Source organism: Poromitra crassiceps (assembly GCF_964638095.1).
Source record: "Poromitra crassiceps genome assembly, chromosome: 22".
Lineage (NCBI taxonomy): Eukaryota > Metazoa > Chordata > Actinopteri > Beryciformes > Melamphaidae > Poromitra > Poromitra crassiceps.
The window spans coordinates 20,305,446-20,317,600 of NC_139647.1; the positions used below are offsets into that span (position 1 = coordinate 20,305,446).

The 12,155-nt window shown below is 44.3% G+C and overlaps 1 protein-coding gene across 1 annotated transcript in view; it reads right to left on the minus strand.

The window, feature by feature from the left end:
* Positions 1–12,155, minus strand: part of piezo1 (piezo type mechanosensitive ion channel component 1 (Er blood group)) — a 110,792-nt gene that overhangs the window by 85,032 nt on the left and 13,605 nt on the right. The window lies entirely within an intron of this gene.

A 12,155-nucleotide genomic window follows, 5' to 3' on the forward strand; every position in this document is an offset into this window, starting at 1 on the left:
GGTAGTCCTTCAGTTTTTTAAGTTTATTAATTATTTGGTCTGGCGTTCGACTGAACCCATGCCTTGGCCATCTCTTCCGCAAGTTCGGCATACAACTTGCTCTTTCTTGTACTGCTTTCTAGCTTTTCTTGAAACTTGGTAGATGCCCAACTCGCCACTGAACATTTGGTTTCCTCAGGAGACCACAGCAAATTCTTTTTCTCCATGTTGTCACTGCCTTCTTCTCCTTCCTGCTCGTTTTCACAGCCTAGAATAAGACACGCCCACTGATGATGTCACGGTTCCCAAGGAAAAACCAACTATCTTTTGGTTCCGCTGAGAACCAACTTTTCAGGTTCCGAACCAATTATTTTTTCGGTCTGAACGCGCCGGCCGGTTAAAATTTGGGTTCGGGAACCGGAACCGGCACGGAGCCCTGCCGGTGTGAAAGCCCTAACAGAGACCAGTGGGCAGCCTCTGCGATGTGGACCCTGAAGTACACACAGAGACCAGTGGTACATGATGGACAAAACGAAAGGAATTTCGACAGTAAGCAGATGGAAACCGAGGCGAACTGAACTGAACCAGTCTTTAGAGTTTGATTTCTGCAGCCATTTCAGCCATTATCCATGATAATCTTCACAAACGTGAATAACTTGTATGCCTTTTGAAGCGTTTTATAAAAACTGCATTGAACGAAAAACGCATTTACATTCCAAAAGTCATCAAAGTTATTCACGTTGGTGAAGATTATCATGCAGAACCCAGATTTGTGTTCCCATAAACTTTTGTTAACCCGGCACAGACCTTATTTTATGCATTTAAGTGAAACCCCCATGTTAAATTCCATAGACTTTTCCACTGAAGAACCCGGAAGTATACTTCCAGACTCATTCCTCTCTCTATTGGCCGCTGCTTTTGCCCAACAGAAAGGTTGTAGCCAACCCTTGCTTGTATATGACCCAGGTGGTGCAAGCCAATTGTCAATTGGTTAAAAGAAACAGCATAAAAGGCCAGTGTTTCCCCTACCATTCTACAGGCCTGGCGGGCCCGCCAGGCCAGAAAAGAATTTTTTATTTTTATTTTTATTTTTTTACGATTTTTTCCCCTGCTCTCCTCAAAATGTCAATAAACCTTTATAGCATATTATTACAATACAACAATACTGGTGTTGACCGTGTCGACAGTAATAGAAGATGCCAAATCATTCAAAACAATAAGCATTTTGCTTTTAGGAGCATCGTGCCAGCGTGCGGCGCTGTTCCAAAACATGTCAACGTGTGTCGTTGCCTGGGAAACGCACATCCCATAATACAACTGTTCACATCGGATCCCATAATAGTATGATGATACTTGGGATGCCATTGCGAACATAGATGCAAACAGGTTAGCTAAAAGTTTAGCGTCGCCAGCGAGGGCCCCCACCGTTGCGGTCGAGGTACGTTTCGAAATCCCTCCAGGCCTGAAAATCTTTCTAGGAGAAACACCGAAGGCTGTATGTTTGACTCACTTCAGTGGCTGCTTGGGTCAAGTCTGACCTGACAATGACTTCTAAACATTCAATGACTTCTAAACATTCAAGTCTGACCTGACAATGACTTCGAAACATTCACCAAAGGCGGTGGCTTTTCCTTTTCGGGGGCGGTTTTGGATCATTTTTTCCTAAGCAGCGTCAGCTCCCATTATTTCACCTTGGAGAACGCTCTAAAAGTGAAGTAAACAGATGAGAGAAGGAACTGCTCCAAGAAGAGAAGGTCACACGGCTGCCTCTCCTTCACTAGTCAATATGGATGATGGGGTATTTTTATTATGAGGTGTTGCTGGCTGGAAGTCGTGTGGGACCATCTGCCAACATTGACATCTGAAAATAAAGGCAATGCTACAGTGTTATTTCTTACTGTTAAACACGTGTGATTTATATCGGGCTTTTGCAATCTAAGTTTACATGGTGAGGACCGGAGGTGATGGGTTTACTGTGAAGGATGTCCACGGGCTTATGATTCACTTGTAAAGATTAGGGGTGGGGGAAAAAATCGATACACCATAGTATCGCAATATTTTGCCTGACGATATTGTATCGATATTTGGACGCCAAGTATCGATATTTAATTTAAATTTTTATATATTTTTTTATTTTATGCCATGCCATGCCAGGCCACCGGGCATCTGCCTGAAGCGCCCGATGGTGCAGTCCGCGCCTGCAGTGGCGTATGGAGTCCAGAGAAGCTTAATAATGTAGCCTACATGTGGGGCAAAAACAAAACAAAACAAAAAAACACTGCGTGTTTTACTTCCGGTGAGGTCAAGGAAAAGGTAGGAAAAGGAGTTAGGAGTGACAATATATTGAAATATCGCAATATTCAATATATCGCAATACTAGCATATCGCAATATCTCAATACTATCGTATCGTGACTCAAGTATCGTTTTAGTATTGTATCGTGGGCATCTGGTGATTCCCACCCCTAGTAAAGATGTCAGCTGCTAACTTTGTGTGTTCTATTTACAAATAACTATCTTCCTGAACGCAACAACATGCAGCTGAGAGGAAAAGAAAATGATAGATGAAGTTATGTCACTCTCAGGCGAGTGTAGAAACACACATCTTCTGCAAGAGAAATACATAATTATCACAAATAAATAATGATTTGACTTGACTTTAAACACTATTCAAGCTTTGGCAACTTCATTCTCATCCTTCGAGCGCCCACACGCTGTTGTCACTGGATTCTGTTGTTCATTGCCCCTCCAGGTTCATTCACAGTCAGTCCTGGATCCCTAGTTAGAACATCTGCATGCCTCAAAGTAGGGATGTCACAATATATCGTCCCACACTATATCGCGATATCAAAACGTGACAATATGTATCGTTGAGATGAAATCTCATATCGCGAGAAAAAGAAGCTGAACATGGTGGCACTGATCTGCATCTGATCGCATGCTCGCTCTCCTTTTCATTGCTTTGTTTGAACAGACGAGGGACGTTACAGACACGGAGGATGAAAATGGTGAAATTACTCAAATTAGCGTGGAGGATGCCCCCTCAACTTACAAATCGATCGCAAAAAAATATTGTTAAAATATCGTATCGTATCGTTATCGTGAACCCAATACCGTGTATCGTATCGTATCGTGAACTGAGTGTATCGTGACACCCCTACCTCAAAGACATCTGTGCCTGGATGTCTGCCCACCACCTCAAGCTCAATCTCGGTAAGACAGAGCTACTCTGCCTCCCAGGAAAAGACTGCCCTCTCGCAGATCTCTCCATCTCCATTGACAACACTACAGTGTTACCCTCTCCAACAGCTAGGAACCTCTGGGTGATCCTTGACAACCAGCTGTCCAGCTCGGCCTGCATCACAGCGACTACTACACGCTCCTGTCGGTTGTCCCTGTACAACATCTGCAAAATCTATCAATTTCTTACGAGGGAAGCGACACAACTCCTGGTCCAGGCCACTTGTCATCTCCCGCCTGGACTACTGTAACGTTCTTCTGGCTGGGCGACCTGCCTCTGCCATCAGACTGTTACAGCTCATTCAGAACGCTGTAGTCTGGTGTTCAACCAACCTCAATTCTCTCACGTCACGCCCCCTCTTCCGGGACCTCCACTGGCTTCCCATCTCGGCATGCATCAAATTCAAGACACTGGTACTGGCCTACAGGGCGGTACACCAGACAGCTCCTCTGCACCTACAATCTATGGTCAGGTTCCAAACCTCTGCTCCTCCACCCTTGCAGATCACCTCGCCCATCATCCCGATCGTGACTCTTCTTGTCCCTGGCGCCACAATGGTGGCTCCTTTCACCATTGTGGCGCTAGGACGGCCGAATCACTGCCCATCTTTCAGCAGAGACTAAAAACACATCTTTTCAGGCTACCTGACGTCTATGACGTGACACCGCCTGAATCTATTCAAATGTTTTACTGTTTAGGCTCAGACAGAAACCAGGAGGAGGAAACCAGTGTTTATTTTACTATTAGGCTAAAGCTCCCCTCGACTTTATTATACTATACAGTTAGAATACCCTACATTCACCTTATTCCTGGACCTACGTTTCCCATGATTCTCAGCGGTTGCCGATTGTCGACTTCCTGTTTAAAAAAGAATTTCACTAGCAAGGACGCTGTCAAAGAGTGGGAACGTATGGCTTTTTAATCCGAAATGGCTAAAAATAGTAACGTTGTGTGGTTGCATAGTGGCGATATTTTACAAAAACGAGGTGAATGTAAATTCACTATACTGTATGGGCTTATTTTAGCCGAAATTACAAAAAAATAGTATGTGGTTGCATAGCGGCCGCTTTTGTTTTGAAGGCTAAACGTCCAAACCGGAACTCTTATTATTTGGTCATGAACGGAGCTTTATTGAATCTTTCAAGATTCAATATATTGTCACTCCGTTGTACAATTATGCACGTGTGAAATTATTGTGCTGGGGGCTCCATTACAAGACATAGGTAGGTACAAAGTCACAACAATGATTATGATTATTTTCAGTCTCTTTCGCTATGAACGGTCCTGGGCGGAAACAGGCAACCGGCAGCTGGAAACAGGGAGGGAGGGTGTCATGGAAGCGCCCCACGGTCTCACCAGGAAACTCGTGAATACAGTTAGAACACCCTATACATTTCAGTATGGGTGCAATTGTTTCAACCACTTGGTTTGTCTCAGCAATATTGTCTTCTACATGCATTCAAACAGCAGGACTATTTGCCCTGCTTCTCCATAAAGCACAAGAAGCAACCTACAGCCAATCACATGACAGGAAATCATATAGCCTGCGATTGCCCCCTCCCAGCATGTGCATTCCCTTCCACTGACAAACAGTGGAAAATGTAACAGCTAGCAGCTACCACGGCCAGCAAGTCTGAGAGAAAGACAGCAGAAGATGAGAGAGGAGAGGAGGAAAAGCTTTCTTGGCTGCAATGGCAGGAAAACGGAGAGAGGGAGGGGGAGAGAGAGAGAGAAAGAGAGAGAAAGAGGGAGGGGGAGAGAGAGAAAGAGAGAGAAAGAGAGAGGGAGGGGGAGAGAGAGAGAAAGAGAGACGGAGGGGGAGAGAGAGAGAAAGAGAGAGGGGGGGGGGAAGAGAGAAAGAGAGGGGGGGGGGGAAGAGAGAAAGAGAGAGAGAGAGAGAGAGAAAGAGAGAGGGGGGAGAGAAAGATAAAGAGGGAGAGAGAGAGGGGAGGCTTGTGCATTAGTTCTGGATTATCTTACATGCAACATGGTAAATTAACAAAAACTGACACTTGGCCTTAGTGTCTGTTCTCGTGCATGTTCTCAGACACTCTCTCTCTCTCCCTCCCTCCTATATATATATATATATATATATATATGAGCCTCTTTTGTATCATGAATAAGCCTTGGCTAGATATGTCTCCTGTAGCGCAAACAATGTAAAGTGTATCAAAATTTATTATTATTATTATTATTATTATTATTATTATTATTATTGATCATCGATAATTGATGGTTAATTTTCCCGAATTTCGATAATGGAAATGTATTCAAAATGCCCATCCCTAACCAGGACCACATTTTGCATGTTGACACACACAGACTCACAGAGTAAAAATTATATTAGCCACATGCTGTTGCGGCTGGTAATTACCATAACATAGAGAATCACAAAGTATCACAACAAAGAACCAAGAAAAGGTGTAAGTCTGACAGGAAAAGTTGGAAATTTTCTGCAGTGTGACACCATAGATAGACTGTGAAGAATATAGTCGGTATACAGACGTACGTCTGACTCGTGCAATTATATATTTGTGATGATTATTTAACATTCAAAAATGAAATAACGGTTGAGCAACTTGTCTCTTTTATTCCAATTTGTGTGTCAAGGGTTACTTACGTTATGCCATGAGCCAAAAATGTCTTGAAGATTGTCAATGGAACGTCAATGAAGATTTCCGAAACGAGACTTTTAGACGTTTTGAGCTCCCCCGTTAATTACGTTTTGGCATAACGTAATTAACCCGGCCTCGACACACCAAATCTCACCACACTATAGTTGGAGAGCTGCATAGCGGGCGAGGCTACACAGCAGCCGAGCTGCGTATGCGAGCCCACGTAGCGGGCGAGTGTGCATAGCGGGCGAGGCCAGGCGTCTGTGAGCCTGCAAAGCGGGCGAGACCTCGAGGGCAAACCAACGAGGTACGGTAGAAATGAGCGATGAGGAGGAGGAGGAGGAGGAGGGGGACGAGGATGAGGCACGTTAGGGCCTGTGTCCATCTAGCGTCTTTTCATCAGCTCCGGCGTCTTTTTTCAGTTGTTTCCAATGAGGAGCGAGCGTATGCAGGCGCACACGGACGTTCCAGAGAAAGTGTGCTGCGCCCAGCGTCTATTTTCACAGCGCTCCGGCGTTTTTGTGCGCCCGACTCCCAGCGCTCCCAGCTGAAAATATTTTAACTTTTCAGAAAGACGCTGGTGTCGGGCGCTCCATGGAAAAACTATCGCAACAGAGGCAGAAAGGCTCAATTGTGGGAGCAGATTGGCTAGACTCACTATTTCTGGTGAGTGTTGAGCTAAATCACTGTATGTGTGTTGTTTGCTAATGTTAGCTGTCAGCTATCAAGCTAGCTACCGCACTGAGCTAATGTTACTTTCAGACTGCTTCCTTGCACTGTGATCAGCGGTCCCCAGCGTACTTCCAGCGTTTAACGGTCGGAAAAAGACGCTAGATGGACACATGGAGGGACACTAGAAAGGAGTGCGCACGCTCTGATTCTAGTTGGAATAAAATAGAGTAAAAATAATTGACCAGTTTTTGTAGCTACGATATGATCAGCATTACATTAGGACCAGAAGTGAGGCTGCTGGCTGAGGTCAAACACAGAAGTGTTGTCATATGCATATAGCCTATTACATAGTGTTGGCAGAGGTAGGCTATGTGGTCGTACTCTATAGACCAAATCACCGTGACGTCACCATGTAAACAACATTACTTCCGGGTACCACTTCGGGAAGGCGGCAGGTTTAAATTTGCGTGTTGTCAAATAAATGCTGCCAAACCCTCTCGTTGTTTTCGGCCGACTACTTTCAATTTATATGTTCAAACGGTTGGTAAACATGCTTGTCCGACGTATCTAGCCTTTCTTTTGTGTTTGTTTTATGTAGTGTTAGCTAGCTAATAACATTTGTTTACAACTGTCAAACTCGCTGTTCTTTTGCAGACTCGTTAACGTTAGCTACAGAGCTAACGTTACAGACAGAGCTACTGACGCCACGTTAATTTAATTTAGCTTCAAGTCTACTCTGGTCTGGTCTGGTCCAACAGGTAAATTAGCTAGTCTGGTCTCCACTAACGTTAGTGAAAGTGTTGTTATGAATTATATTAAACAACACAACACGAACGAACCATTTTTGTCTTCTTTGTCTGTTTTTGTCTTCAACACGTCAGTTTGTGCCGTTCACCGCCATTATGATGTGTGGACCCCAGGGGTAACCGGAAGTAAATGTAAACATCCCCGCTGATTTGGTCTATACTCAGTCTAGTGTCTCAGGATGTTTTTCAGTTCCTTATTCTCATCAGTGGACGTTTCAGTCGTTTCCCATCAGCTCTAACAGAACAGAACGGGACTTGTGAGGGAGGGAGGAAGCGTATCCTTTGTTCCATTATGTGACTCACAAAGTTTGTCATCTGGCCTGGTGGTTAAAATGCCCCCCCACACACACACACACACACACACACACACACACACACACACACACACACACACACACACACACACACACAGCTGTTTTGAATAGTTCACTTGCTTGATTGATGGACACACGTTGGATGAAGGACTTGTCCTCGGAACATGGCTGAAACGTTCAGCCAGCTCTTTCCTCATGCATGGAAAACATGGTCCATGTGTGTTCTATCAAAGTCAAAGGTTACTTTTGCGCGATCAAGTTGAAATAAAGTGAGTTTTTTTTTGTTAATTGTCTGAAAAGACGTGGATATGTCTTGAATAGTGAATGACGGCCAAAGGGGGTAAACGCTCTTCAAGAGCCTCTGCAATTCAAATTTCATTCAAATGTATTTCAATGGAATTTATTTGATTGGCTGACAAGATCAGCTCCTCGAATTCAACCATGCACTCACTGGAATCCAATTTTCCCAATGACGCATGTTTGATCACATCTGGATATAGAGGACAATCTGAATCCATGTTTGAATTCAACTCCTTTAAAGGTGCGTTCACACCGACCTATTAAAGTTTTTCGCTGGCGTCGAGTTTACATACAAAGTCAATGCAAACGAGCGATTGAGCGTATATTCGCCTGGGAGAAAAATCGCTGGGCGTCCGAGCGACAGAGACAGAGCGATAGGGAGAAAATACGCTCGTCGCCCCAGATGAAATATCCCAACTCGAGCGAAAATACGCTGGCATCAGTCGCTCGCTGCTCAACGCTGATTGGCTGCCGTGTGAGAGCGAGTCAAGGATCACACTGGCTTGGGACAAACCGCTGGTTTATTGTGTGGCAACAAACCGCATTGACAGCTGATTGACAGGCTGACAGCTGACATGAAGTGAAGTCTGTCCTACCGGTATGGAGCTCGCATTAGGAGCACGCTGATAGGCTTTAGCTTGTAAACAATGACGGTGGCTCGTAGTGGACAAACATCATGACATTGCGTAACGTTATAGCCCCCACATGTCCGTCAAATCGTGTGCCTGTTGATGAGCGATTTAAACAGAGCGACAGAGCGATTCCAAAGGGTTGAATCAAGCGACAGAGCGAAAAATAAATATCTTGGTGTGAACACAGCTTAAGTTTTAAGTTGCTGCTGTTAATATCCCCAATCAATACGCATTTTTGAAATTCTACAGTGACTTTTGAATCAGTTTCATGGACTCCTGGCAGTGTTTTCCCTACCATTGCCTTGTGGGGTGGCCCGCGCCCCCAACGCCCCCCCCCCCCCCCCTTTTTATTTTATTTTAATTATATTAAATATTATAGAAAATCTGCCCAAGCCCAAGTCACCTACCAATGGAGTGAACTAGTTTGAGGCATATCAACGATTTCATTTTCAATTGACAATCAGTGATGTCATTTATCTCCATTGTTCAGTCAACAAGGTTTGCTTTTGGGTTATTTCCACACATCTCAACTGCTCATCCCGCATCTCCAGCACATGCTATATGGACATGCTAATTTTGTTTTGTTTTGCATAATGGACCAGTTCTGCATAACGGTTCTCTTCTTCTTCTGCTGCTGCTTCTCTCAGGTGTGCAGCTATGCAAATGTGTCACATGCCACGGTACAGTACAACGTACAGTAAGGTACAGTAATAAAAATAGAGTCCGCACACTGGCAGCTGCTCCCAAATATTTATTCGGAGACCACAAAAAAAGTGACGTTCCGGGCAAAGCCCTTCCTCAGACAGTAAGGTACAGTACAACGTACAGTAAGCAGTGAAATCTGGATGGGAATCAGACTGTAGGAAAGAAAAGACACCGCCTGGCTTATGAAGCACGCTGAGCAAGAACCTCTCAATTAGAGATGTAACGGTATGAAAATTTCACATCACGATTATCGTGAGCAAAACTATCACGCTTATCGTATTATCACGGTATTCGTAAGAAATTGCTGAAAATGTTCAAAAATGACTGAGAAGACTCACTGAAATCGTTTTACAACGTTTTATATTGAAAACTCAGACCCAAAAAGGATTGAGACACTCACTGAAATCATTTCTCCAAGGCTGCACGTTTGCATCTGGGAGACGGTTGCCAACTTTGGTTGATGATGGACAGTATTTACCATGTTTTTCAAAGCACTGTAATCACGGTAACACGGTAATCACGGTACCACGGTTTTAACGATAATGAACAATTGAAACGGTGCGGTTATCGTAAGGGATTTAATCACGGTTATCATTAAAATCGGTCATCGTTACATCCCTACTCTCAATCCAAATGAAAAGCAGAGGAAAGCATCAAAACTGAAGCTGCAACCTTTTTTAACCCGTCAACCACAAAAGGATTCTCCTCTGAGCTGCATATTGTTCCACCACCACCACAAATACGGAGCGTCCACTAGCAGAACAAGAGGAGCTCCACCCTGCTGTCTGTCTACTTATCAACATCAAACACACCCAACATGACGTGTTCTAACATGATAACACTGCCCACTGCCCGGTAACCATAACACATTCTGGCACCCCCCCCCCCCCTCTCTCTTTTTAGTCATTTCAGCTTTTTCAGCCTTTGTTTCTGTTCCGTTTATCCTTCCATCTTTACGTCACATCTCTCTCCGTTGATTGGCTGACCGTGGTATTATGGGATGTTGCGACATCTCATTGCGAGCGCTCAGACCTCTCCCTCCGTCTCTCTTCCTCTCCCCCACACATGGGGCTGTGTTGAGGTCATTTTTCCGTAAAACTCTCTCCATAACAGGAGTAGCAGCGTTCACCGTGTGCATGAGGGGGAGTGTTTGAGTTTGACCTCCCTAACCTCCTTCCTGCTCTGCACATCTGGATGGAAAAAACAGCCCTGGACCATATGAACCAGGCCAGCATAGATACTATAGAGACAGTGGTGAAGTAAGGAGGGTGATTGACATCCAATCAGTAGTCGGGTTTCCATCCACCCGTTTTGATGCGAAATTTCAATTTGCGCATGAAAAAAACGGAGTGGAAACGCTGTCTAATTCGCAAAAACCTCCAAATATCGCAAAAAAGTGTTCACGCTTGAGGGAGGCGGAAAAGTCGGGTGTATCGATAAAAAGAAAATGCGAAACGTGCGGTGGAAACCGATATTCCGTTGTCTCTCCATTCAAAAACAACACAGTTTGCCTTGATCACTGCAAAACATGACATGCCGTGTGTAGCCTCCACACAATAGGGCTACACACGGTAAATCATGGTACGCGCAGCACAATACCCGCCGTGGTAAACAGAAGAAGACTGGGATATTCACTTCACTCACTTCTAGACTTGAATGAAATGGTATTCACTTACTATCTGCTCCGTGGATTGCCATTTTACAATTTCGGAGCTGAAATTGTAAAATAGCAAAGTTGGTCCACAAACGTTGCTATGTTACAATTTTTTGGGAGATCGGGTTGGGATTATAACGTTAGTTTGCCGAGTCGCACCTGGTAATCCAGAAATGGCGTTATGGTACCTTTGCCTACTTGTAGATCATCAAGAAACTTTAAATGAATAAGGTTAGATGTGTTTAACAGAGCTATATATCGGGTCTAGCAGCTGATCAGCAGCTCAGACAGCCTCAAACACGAGGTGATTGACAGCTCTATAATTCGCAAAATAGCAGTGGATGGAAACGCGCATTGTTTCGCATTTTATTTTGCCGAATTTCTGAAAATTCGATTAAAAGTTGCGATACATTTGGATGGAAACCCAGCTAGAGATCGACCTTTCAGAAAAGATTTCATGTATGTTCCCTGATATAGAAATGTCTTTTCCTCTGAATCGTAAAAGAGATCAGAGTGATGCAGGTGATGCAGGTGATGCTGGTGGCTGTTTCTAGGAGGAATAAACAGTGGAGAGGACATGTCAAGACAGGACGCATGAGGCCTAGAAACAAATGGAAGTTGTATGTCCAAAGACCTTGAAATCATTGTGAAAATGAGAAGAAAAGACCTGTGTATTCAATGTAGTGAAGATTTGCACTAAATAATGATGTAAATACACATCTTTTCCACTCACAGTGCTATCGTTGGGCTTCAGAAGACTTGGATTACATACTGCACGAGCTGCACGGAGTGAGTCAGGACTGGAGTTAGTCTTTTAGAAACTCTAAAGCTGCACGGAGTGTAGACTCAGCTCTCAGTCTTAATCCGTTTCACTACTGTAAGACTGAGAATATTACTATTTAAATCTTTTCATAACGTTAGGTGGTGCTGTTGGAAGCCTTGCATCGGAGAACCAATCATGAGTGTTGTGGGCGGGCCTGCTTTCTGGGGGCAGTGATGCTCATGCAGAACCGGTGCTGTCGCGTTTGCGGAGAAACGTATTAATCACTTAGAAACAAACATAACCTGTTAATAGGACGTGTTCCATCCGGCCCCGGCGGCTAGAGGTCTTTCCCCCAGCGATAAGCCCGACTCCCGAGGCTACGTTACAGAGCCTGCTGATGACTTCACAGTAGCAAGCGGACCACTAGGAAAAATTATTGTAAAATAAACAACAGGTATAAACTCTCTTTGCAGCA